Below are 10,828 nucleotides of genomic sequence, written 5' to 3'. Positions count from 1 at the left end.
ATTCCCCTGCCCCGAGAATTTCCTGCACGACAACCATTCGAAGGCGATCATTGCAGCGGGAGGAGCCAAGCATTTGATCCAACTAGTGTACTTTGGAGAACAAATGGTTCAAATCCCGGCATTGACACTGTTTAATAAACTGGCATAAATTATAATTTCAATAGTACTTTTGAATTATATTATTTTCATCATGTATCAAGTACATAATTCAATTTTAATAGATATTAAGATGAAAAATATTATAAAAAAAAGTGCTATATAAAAATGTGAGATTTATTTTTTTAAACTTATTTTATAAACAAAATTTAAGAATATAAAAAACACTTCATTACACACTATAATGTGCAATAAATCTTAAAAATAACAACACATATAATACGAAATTAACAGTAGATAACAACATACATATCTAATAAAATCTTTTTTTCCACTGTAATAATATTTATATTCTTTCATTTATTCACTTCTCTTATATATATAACTATGCAATACTATAATTTAAATTTACAAAATATATAATAATTTTATATAAATTTATATCTATAATTTTTTAAAACAAAGAGACAAATAACCCCGCGCATCGGGCGCGGGTCTCTCCTAGTGTAATTAATTTTTAATATCTTAATATTTATTCAATTTGTAAAATAATAAAATCTTAATTTTATATTATCAATTTAAAATTTAAAATTAAAATAATTTTATTATAAAAATATATTAAAAATAGTTACTAAATCTAAAAGATATATAAACATGCAATGCTATATACATTTATTTTACATATTTTACTAAACCATAATATCAAAAAAGTAATTCAAATATAACATTTAAATCATAATATTTTAATAGAATTAAACAATTGAAATGAGAATATTAATCGGTCACATCCCATGTCATAAATTTGATTGTGAGTTTTTTAAATACAAAAATTCAGCATTCAATCTCCATTCAACTTTTAAAAATCTCTCTATTTCTTAGTATCGTTATATTTTACAAGATTTCTAAATATGATAAATTGAAATTACATAATAGATATAAAATAATAATAAGATACAATTTTAATTGTTTAAAGAAATCTATTTAATAACAACAAAATATAAAATCATTTACAGTTGCAGTGCGCAAAATAATGGATAATGAGATTCCAAAAATTATGATCGGGATCCTCATGGCGAAGGAAGAATAGAAGATTCGATTCATCGGTAAAATGATCGATTATTTGGGGACCTGAAAATCAGCTCTGATGTCCGCCATAGCAACAAGCTCTGAAGATCCCAACCATCGACAATGACAACATCCAAACTCTCATTCGCTAGCTTTCTTCTGGAGAATCATAACAACAACCCATGAACTGTTATCACCAATAAAAACATAGCCAGTGGATGGATATACCCAAGATCTAAACAAATCCGAAAGAAGAAACATAAGGAAAAAAGGGATCAAAACAAAACAGAGATATACCTAGAAACGATGGAAATGACAAACTCCGGTGAATCCTGGTGATCTAAGGAAGAAAGAGAAATCGTGATACACAAAAGGCAATGTCGAAACCACGAGAGAGAAGGATAGAAAGAAAAAGAGAGTTAGAGTTTCATTTTATTTTTACCAAGGATATTTTAGTCTTTTTTCTATAAATGTATTGAAACGCCACCAAATCACAGGTGAGAAGCAACGTTTTGATTTTCGAAGTTTGGTTGCAGTTGCTTTCGCTGTGGTTTTATCAATCAGTCTATCAACCGCCACCAATCGCCAGAAATCGTAATCTCTTCGTTTGCGGGTAATATCGTTGAAAACCGTCACCCCCTTAGTCATGTCATCAATTTGGTAAACCAATGTGTGTGTATATATATATATATATATTTATATAAATATATGTGTATATATATATTTATGTATATATGTATATATTTATGTATTTTATATTTTATGAATATATTTGTATATATATATTATATTTTTATTATTTAATAATTGAGATTTTTCTATAGGACAATAATGATTTGATATTTTCCTCTATATCAATGACATATCACCAAAAATTTTAGAAAATAACAGTGTTTTATTAAAAAAATTAGAAAACTCATGTATTTTTAAGAAATTTTAAAAGTTTTTTAAAAATCGGTCTTTTTATTTAATTAGAAAAAATAAAATAAACTCATCTTTCTTGTATCACAAAAATATATTTTGATCTCATTTTTATATGTTATTGGAATTTTTATTTTATTATACTTATATTTAAAATTTATTTGTAACCTCGATGAACTAAATTTTATAAAAAATAAAAAAATATAATATTCGTACTCAGAACAAATTATTGATATCGACTTTATACATGACATTTCTTTACTTCTTTGATTCTTTATAAATATACGATTTTATAAAATATTTGGCTTACGATATGTATTAGTTAACCTTCTTCAGCCGTAGAGTAAAAATTATTATTTTTGATAAAATCGAAAACAAAACTAAAATTTTTGTTGAGTAAAAGGATACAAAATGTAATCACATTTTAATAAACTGGCATAAATTATAATTTCAATAGTACTTTTGAATTATATTATTTTCATCATGTATCAAGTACATAATTTAATTTTAATAGATATTAAGATGATAACAATTGCAACGTAAAAATGTGATATTTATTTTTTAAACTTATTTTATAAACAAAATTTAAGAATATAAAAAACACTCTATTACACACTATAATGTGAAATAAATCTTAAAAATAACAACACATATAATACGAAATTAACAACATATATATCTAATAAAATCTTTTTCTCCACTATAATAATATTTATATTCTTTCATTTATCCACTTTATATATATATATATAACTATGCAATATTATAATTTAAATTTACAAAATATATAATAATTTTATATAAATTTATATCTATAATTTTTTAAAACAAACAGACAAATACCCCGCGCATCGCGCGGGTCTCTCCTAGTTATCAAAAAAATTTTAGTATCAGAACAAAAATCATATTTATTTATATTAGTAATAGCAATATAAGATGATTACAATATATATTTTGGATAATTAAATTTTAATTACATAATTTAAATTATAAAACCTGTTAAAAAAACATAAGTTAAGATTAAAAGGATAAGAATATTATCTTTATGTAAAATTATTTTTAAAACAATAGGTATTTTTATCTTTAAAATAATTTATGTAATTATTTTTTAATAAAAATAAAAAATATAATAACAAATCTCTCAAATCTACAAGTAGTGGGTTTTGGCTTTTATGGTTAGTTTCTCAAAAAATTGACTTTTCGAATTTTTAGAAAAACTAAAATAAAAAAATATAACTGGAAATTTTTTAGGGTTTTAACTTTAAAAAAATTGGAAAAACCACTTCCAATTCCGTTGGCTTTGATAAAATCGGTTGAATTCTACGATTAAACCACCCCATGGATCATCGATGAAATCAGCTGAATTCTCGTTGAAAAGGACAAGAACTTCCAGGTCCATGAGATAATTTTTCCCGCATCCTTGCCATAAGTGGTTCAAAGTCCGAGGTATCTCATAGAAAAGGAACCCAACTTGATACCAGAAGCTCACCCATGCCCACACCTTTTTGGAGTCTTCAAGCCTATGTGTGTATATGTATATATATATACGTATACGTGGATATATGTATATGAATGTATATAAGTAAATTTTATTATTTGATTTTTTTTATTAATATTAATAAATATTATGTGATTGATGATGTAGTGTGATGCAAAAATGGGGTAATTTTTCACCTTCCTAGTCCTTTTCTTTTTTCCCGTTCATGTATGTCCACAGGTACATTCATGGATGGAGAAACAAGCGCACATGGACATGGAATGGCCGAGAAGCTTCCTTAGCGGGTCACGGACCACGGACGACCTCGGACCACCATGCCCCGACGTCCCAACACTCTCCCAGACCTCTAGGACATGTCCAGACCACGTCCATGCCAAGGCCACAGTCGGACCACACTTTGACCCGAGACAAGCTTGTGAAGCTCGGATATGGCCTATGGCGAGTCCTTGGGCGTGTCCAGCATCCGTGTGTAGTTTGGGCTCAGGCCAAAGCCCATTTAGAGGTTCTAGAGTGTTCTTAGATAGGTTTAGGCAAGTCCTAGCGTGTCCTTTTTCGTTTTGGGCAAGTAAGGACCGAAAAGGAAGATTAGGGGAACGAAATTGTAAACTTTCCATTTTTGATCTTGTGGCCAAACTTAATAAATAGAAGGCTGATCAGAAGTGGGAAGGCATCTCGTTTAATCCCCAAATCTCACCCTAAGGTTTCTGAAAACCCTAGCTTCGCCGGTTCTTCTTTGGCTCTCCGTCGTCGGCTCACAAACCGCCGCCGGATCCTCCCTTGTACGAACCGCACGTCGCACCTTGTTCCTCTTTTTCATTATTAATAAACTAAGCCGTACCGTCGGTTTTCCTTGCCATCAGACCTTCCCCTCTTCTCAAATCCCTTAGCACTCTCGGATTTCTCTAAGTCCGAAGGCTTAGCCAAGTCCCACCGAGCTCTCCCGCGTCCCTTACACGTCCGAGGCTCTCCCCTTGGCCTTGGCTGCCTCACGTGGTTCCTAGCTCAACTCTAGACCCGTGACATTGTGGTATCAGAGCCTGGTTCGCTCACAAACGAACCTTGTTCTCGATCCTAACCGCTTCCGCACTTCACCGAGAAAGAGAAGATCGCTATGGCTCGCAACAATGGAACAAGCACTCAAGTTTCGGATGCACCATCCGAGACCAACCTACCTGGAGCACTGGGGCTGAGGAACCCCGCGTCACGAGATCCCGTGCCCAGGCCCTTGCGGACGCAGCCGCAACCACTCACGCACCCGATGGAGGCGAGACGCAATCCCAACCCTTGGAGCCACGAATCCAAGCATTGGAGGATGTCTCGGCCAACCAGGATGCACGCATGGACGAGCTCGAGCAAGAGATCTCCGCCATTGGTGACACAACCAAGGAGATGCTCTCGGACATGGAGCAGAGGACCCAAGCCGACTTGGACTCATGCGACGTGCAGATCTGGCTCTTGCGAGAGGACCATGACCGAGAGGTAAGTGACCTTCGTCGTTTGGTCAATGAACTAAAACTCGAATGTCGTTTGCACAGGAACCAAGCAGCCCCTGCTCCGGTACCTCCCCCAGCACCGGTTCCGGCTCCAGCCCCAGCACCGGCCCCGGCTCACAACCACCTACCCATCAAGGTGGCCGAGCCCTTCATCTTCAATGGGAACCGGAGTGCGTCTGTGGTGGAGTCCTTCCTGTTCACCTTGGACCAATACTTTGAGGCCCTTGGTGTTGTCGACGATCAAGCCAAGATCCGACATGCAGCCACCTATCTCCGAGAAGTGGCCCAGCTTTGGTGGAGGCGCTACCTTGCTGACCGCGAGCGAGGGGAACGCAGGATGGACACATGGGCTCAGTTCAAGGCTGAAATCCGACGCCACTTTGTCCCCACCAACGCCGCCGATGAGGCTCGGACTAGATTCCGACGTCTCCAGCACACAGGGAGTTTACTTGATTACATTCGTGATTTCACTGCCCTACGTTTAGAGATGCATGACCTAACGGATAGAGATGCTTTGTTTTACTTTAAGGATGGCTTGAAGGACTTTGCTAGGATGGAGGTGAACCGTAGGGACGCCCAAACCCTAGAAGAGGCCATCACGGTTGTGGAAAGCATTCCGGAATACAACCAAAGCCGTCCCAACCAACCCTCGAGGAACCAAGGAGGTAACCGAGACGGGAACAGACCAAGGTCTAACTTCCCGAGCCGAGACAACTCCCGAGACGGGAACAGACGGGAACAGACCAAGGTCTAACTTCCCGAGACGGGAACAGACGGGAACAGACCAAGGTCTAACAGTGGGCCACCAAACTCACATGGTTCGGGACACGTTAAGGATCGGTCGAAGCCACCTAAGTCGTGTTTCCTCTGTGGTGGTCCCCATTGGGTCCGAGAGTGTCCCAAGAGAACAAAGATCAATGCAGCCGAAGTTAGACCCGACAAAAGCAAAGGCAAAGGCAAGGAGAAAGAGACGGATGGAGACTCAGCCATCGTCGGATCCCTCCATAGGTTCAACACATTGAACAAGCCAGCTTCAACCGAGAATGCCATAGCTTCCGAGTCACCTAACCGAGGCCTCCTCTATGCGGACATCGACATATACGGTAAGATAGTTCCTGCTATGTTCGATACAGGTGCTTCTCACAATTTTATGGATGTAGGTGAAGCCAAGAAACTTAATCTACGCTTAGACGGTAGTGGAGGTTCGGTCAAAGCCGTGAACTCTCCCGCACAAGCTGCTGTAGGTGTGGCCAAGGGAGTCCGAATCCAGATAGGAGATTGGATTGGGAAGACTGACTTCACGGTCTTGCCCATGGATGACTTTCGAGTCGTCCTCGGACTCACCTTTTTCCGTTCGGTGAGCACCTTCATCCCCGCAGCCACCTCCTCACTCGTGATCGTGGACAAGGACAAGCCAACAATTGTCCCTCTACGCCCAGCCCCGAGAGACTCCACAACTCTCTCGGCCATGCAATTCAAGAGGGGTGTCAAGAGCTCGGAGTGCTTCATTGCAACCGTTCGAGACCTAAACGACGAGGAACCCTCGGGTCAAACTCATGTCCCGAGCGAGGTACGTTCCCTTTTGGATTCTTATGCAGATGTGATGCCCTCGGAGCTTCCCAAGAAGCTTCCACCGAGGAGAGGAGTGGATCATGCTATCGAGCTCATTCCCGGGTCCAAGCCACCGGCCATGGCTCCGTACCGAATGGCTCCTCCCGAGCTAGCCGAACTCAAGAAACAACTAGAGGACCTCCTAGATGCAGGCTACATTCAGCCCTCTAAGGCCCCGTATGGCGCTCCCGTCCTCTTCCAAAAGAAGAAGGATGACTCCCTTCGGATGTGCATAGACTACCGAGCCCTTAACAAGGTAACCGTGAAAAATAAGTATCCCATACCCTTAATTGCGGACCTTTTTGATCAGCTTAGGGAAGCCCGAGTCTTCTCCAAGCTCGATTTGCGTTCGGGCTATTACCAAGTGAGAGTAGCCGAGGGAGATGAGGCCAAAACCGCATGCGTCACTAGGTATGGTTCCTTCGAGTTCAAGGTAATGCCTTTCGGTCTAACTAATGCTCCGGCTACGTTTTGCACAATGATGAATGAACTGTTTCATCCATATCTAGATAGGTTTGTGGTTATTTATCTAGATGACATCGTTGTGTATAGCAAGTCTTTGAGTGAGCATGTAGGTCACCTCAAGCTCGTCTTGGATGTACTTCGGGAGAATGAGTTGTACATCAAGCTTGAGAAGTGCGACTTTGCACAACCACAAGTGGAATTTCTAGGTCATTTCGTGAAGGACGGACAGCTCCTCATGGACCCTAAGAAGATCAAGTCCATTCGAGAATGGAATCGGCCCAAGACCGTCCCCCAATTACGGTCCTTTCTTGGCCTTGTTAACTATTATCGCAGGTTTATACTTGGCTACTCATCCATTGCAGCTCCTCTTTCAGACATGCTCAAGAAGGACAAGAAGTGGGATTGGACCGACAAATGCCAAGCCGCGTTCGACAAGCTTAGAGACATTGTCTCGAGTGAACCGGTTATGACATTGCCGAACGTCGATCAACCCTTCGAGGTACATTCCGATGCCTCGGACTTTGCTATTGGTGGTGTTTTGATGCAGGATAACCATCCCGTGGCATACGAGAGTCAGAAACTCAACGATGCCGAGAAGAAATACACCGTACAAGAGAAGGAGATGACGGCCATTGTCCATTGTCTTCGGACATGGCGTCATTATCTCCTTGGGAACTCGTTCGTGATCAAGACGGACAACGTGACCACGAGTTACTTCCAAACGCAGAAGAAGCTCAGCCCTAAGCAAGCACGGTGGCAAGACTTCTTGGCGGAATTCGACTACATCATGGAGTACAAGCCGGGGAAAGCAAATGTGGTGGCCGACGCTTTGTCTCGCAAGACGGAGTTTGCTAACCTCAATGGGAGTGAGCCTAGGACCGATTTCACAACTCGGATCCGAGAGGCCATGGACCATGACCCCACGACCAAGCATCTCCTCGACCTTGTCCGGAAGCATCAAACCCGGAAATTTTGGGAGCAAGACGGCGTTATCTTCTCAAGAGGAAGGCGGATCTATGTCCCAAGACACGAGGGGATCCGAAAAGAGATCCTTAAAGAGTCCCATGACTCTCGGTGGGCAGGCCATCCCGGGGAGAAGCGTACCTTAGCCTTGGTAGCCGAGAACTACTATTGGCCCCACATGAAGGAAGATGTCGAAGCCTATGTCGAGACATGCCTTGTTTGTCAACAAGACAAGATCGAGCAACGACTCCCCGCGGGCTTACTACAGCCCTTGCCCATTCCGAACCGACCTTGGGAGTCAATTTCCATGGATTTTATCATGAACTTACCCACGGTTAACAAATTCGGTGCTATCTTTGTCATTGTAGACAGGTTTAGCAAGTATAGCACGTTCATCCCGGTCACGGCCAAATGTCCAGCCGACGAGGCGACCAAGGCCTTCTTCAAACACGTGGTCAAGTATTGGGGCTTACCACGTTCCATCATTAGTGACCGAGACGGGAGATTCACGAGCAAATTTTGGCGGGAGTTGTTCCAACTCATGGGAACCGAACTCCGATTCTCCACAGCCTTCCACCCTCAAACGGACGGCCAAACGGAGCGCATCAACGCCCTTTTGGAGCTCTATCTCCGGCATTACGTGAATGTTCATCAAGGAGATTGGCCGGATCACTTGGACATGGCTCAATTTTCACATAACCTCCAAAAGAGCGAGTCCATCGGTAAATCCCCATTCGAAGCAGTCCTTGGACGTCAACCTACGACTCCAAGTGGACTGTCCATCTCATACAACGGCCCTAGCCCAGCGGCCCATGCCTTTGCACGAGAGTGACAAGAAGAGACGGATCAAACGTGACTTTGGCTCCACAAAGCTGCCTATCGGATGAAGAAGTGGGCGGACAAACGAAGGAGACCTCAAGAATACAACGTAGGAGATCAAGTGATGGTCAAGATCGTGCCCCACAACTTCCGAGGAATGCAAGCCTTGCACCGAGGCTTGACACGCAAATATGATGGCCCATATCCCATCACCGAGCGCATTGGGAAGATGGCGTACAAGCTGCAACTTCCCAACCACATCCGGATCCACCCCGTCTTCCACGTAAGTGTCCTTAAACCCTATAAAGCTGACCCAAATGATGATGACAGGAACAGGTCCAAACGAGCCCTAATGCCCGAGTTGGTCGAGTTCTCCAAACAAGCCGAGATCATCCTCGATCGTCGCAAGAAGAGGGGAACCAACACCCACGAGTATTTCATCAAATGGAGAGGCTTACCAGACTCCCAAAACACTTGGGAGGAAGTGGACAAATGCGGAGCATTCGCGGACATGATCCGCGAGTACGACGCACACCACTAAGCACTTCGGCCGGCACAAGACGTGACGAGGACGTCCCGAGTTTAAGTGGGGGAGCATGTGAGGCAAAAATGGGGTAATTTTTCACCTTCCTAGTCCTTTTCTTTTTTCCCGTTCATGTATGTCCACAGGTACATTCACGGATGGAGAAACAAGCGCACATGGACACGGAATGGCCGAGAAGCTTCCTTAGCGGGTCACGGACCACGGACGACCTCGGACCACCATGCCCCGACGTCCCAACACTCTCCCAGACCTCCAGGACATGTCCAGACCACGTCCATGCCAAGGCCACAGTCGGACCACACTTTGACCCGAGACAAGCTTGTGAAGCTCGGATATGGCCTATGGCGAGTCCTTGGGCGTGTCCAGCATCCGTGTGTAGTTTGGGCTCGGGCCAAAGCCCATTTAGAGGTTCTAGAGTGTTCTTAGATAGGTTTAGGCAAGTCCTACCGTGTCCTTTTTCGTTTTGGGCAAGTAAGGACCGAAAAGGAAGATTAGGGGAACGAAATTGTGAACTTTCCATTTTTGATCTTGTGGCCAAACTTAATAAATAGAAGGCTGATCAGAAGTGGGAAGGCATCTCGTTTAATCCCCAAATCTCGCCCTAAGGTTTCTGAAAACCCTAGCTTCGCCGGTTCTTCTTTGGCTCTCCGTCGTCGGCTCACAAACCGCCGCTGGGTCCTCCCTTGTACGAACCGCACGTCGCACCTTGTTCCTCTTTTTCATTATTAATAAACTAAGCCGTACCGTCGGTTTCCCTTGCCATCAGACCTTCCCCTCTTCTCAAATCCCTTAGCACTCTCGGATTTCTCTAAGTCCGAAGGCTTAGCCAAGTCCCACCGAGCTCTCCCGCGTCCCATACACGTCCGAGGCTCTCCCCTTGGCCTTGGCTGCCTCACGTGGTTCCTAGCTCAACTCTAGACCCGTGACAGTAGCGGGTGATTAATAATGTGACGAATGATTAGGATATCATGTGAGTATGAATAGTCAATTTTTTTTTAAAAAAAAATTTATTTGTCAATTTTTTAAAAGTATAGGTCTTTTATGTTTAGATATAATAAGTATAAAATTTATTTGGATCAGAAAAAAGTCTAGGGTTAAAATTACGGTAAAAGAAAAATACAAAGTTTTTAATGAAATTTCTGTTTTTTAAGTAGTTACAGTACTTACAAACGAAGTTACCAACATTATTAGAAAATTTGGATAATTTCCAAAACTCAAACTCCTTGATATAAAATCCGCTATAGAAAACAATATCACAAAACTATGCTAAAATACGAGCAACAAAATAAAAGACGAAACCAATAACCATGGGTGAATAAACTCCAATTTTTAATTTAAATTTCCTTAGAAAAC

Source organism: Tarenaya hassleriana, unplaced genomic scaffold (genome assembly GCF_000463585.1).
Source record: "Tarenaya hassleriana unplaced genomic scaffold, ASM46358v1 Cleome4, whole genome shotgun sequence".
Taxonomy (NCBI): Eukaryota; Viridiplantae; Streptophyta; class Magnoliopsida; order Brassicales; family Cleomaceae; genus Tarenaya; species Tarenaya hassleriana.
Note: the sequence above shows the minus strand (reverse complement) of the source record.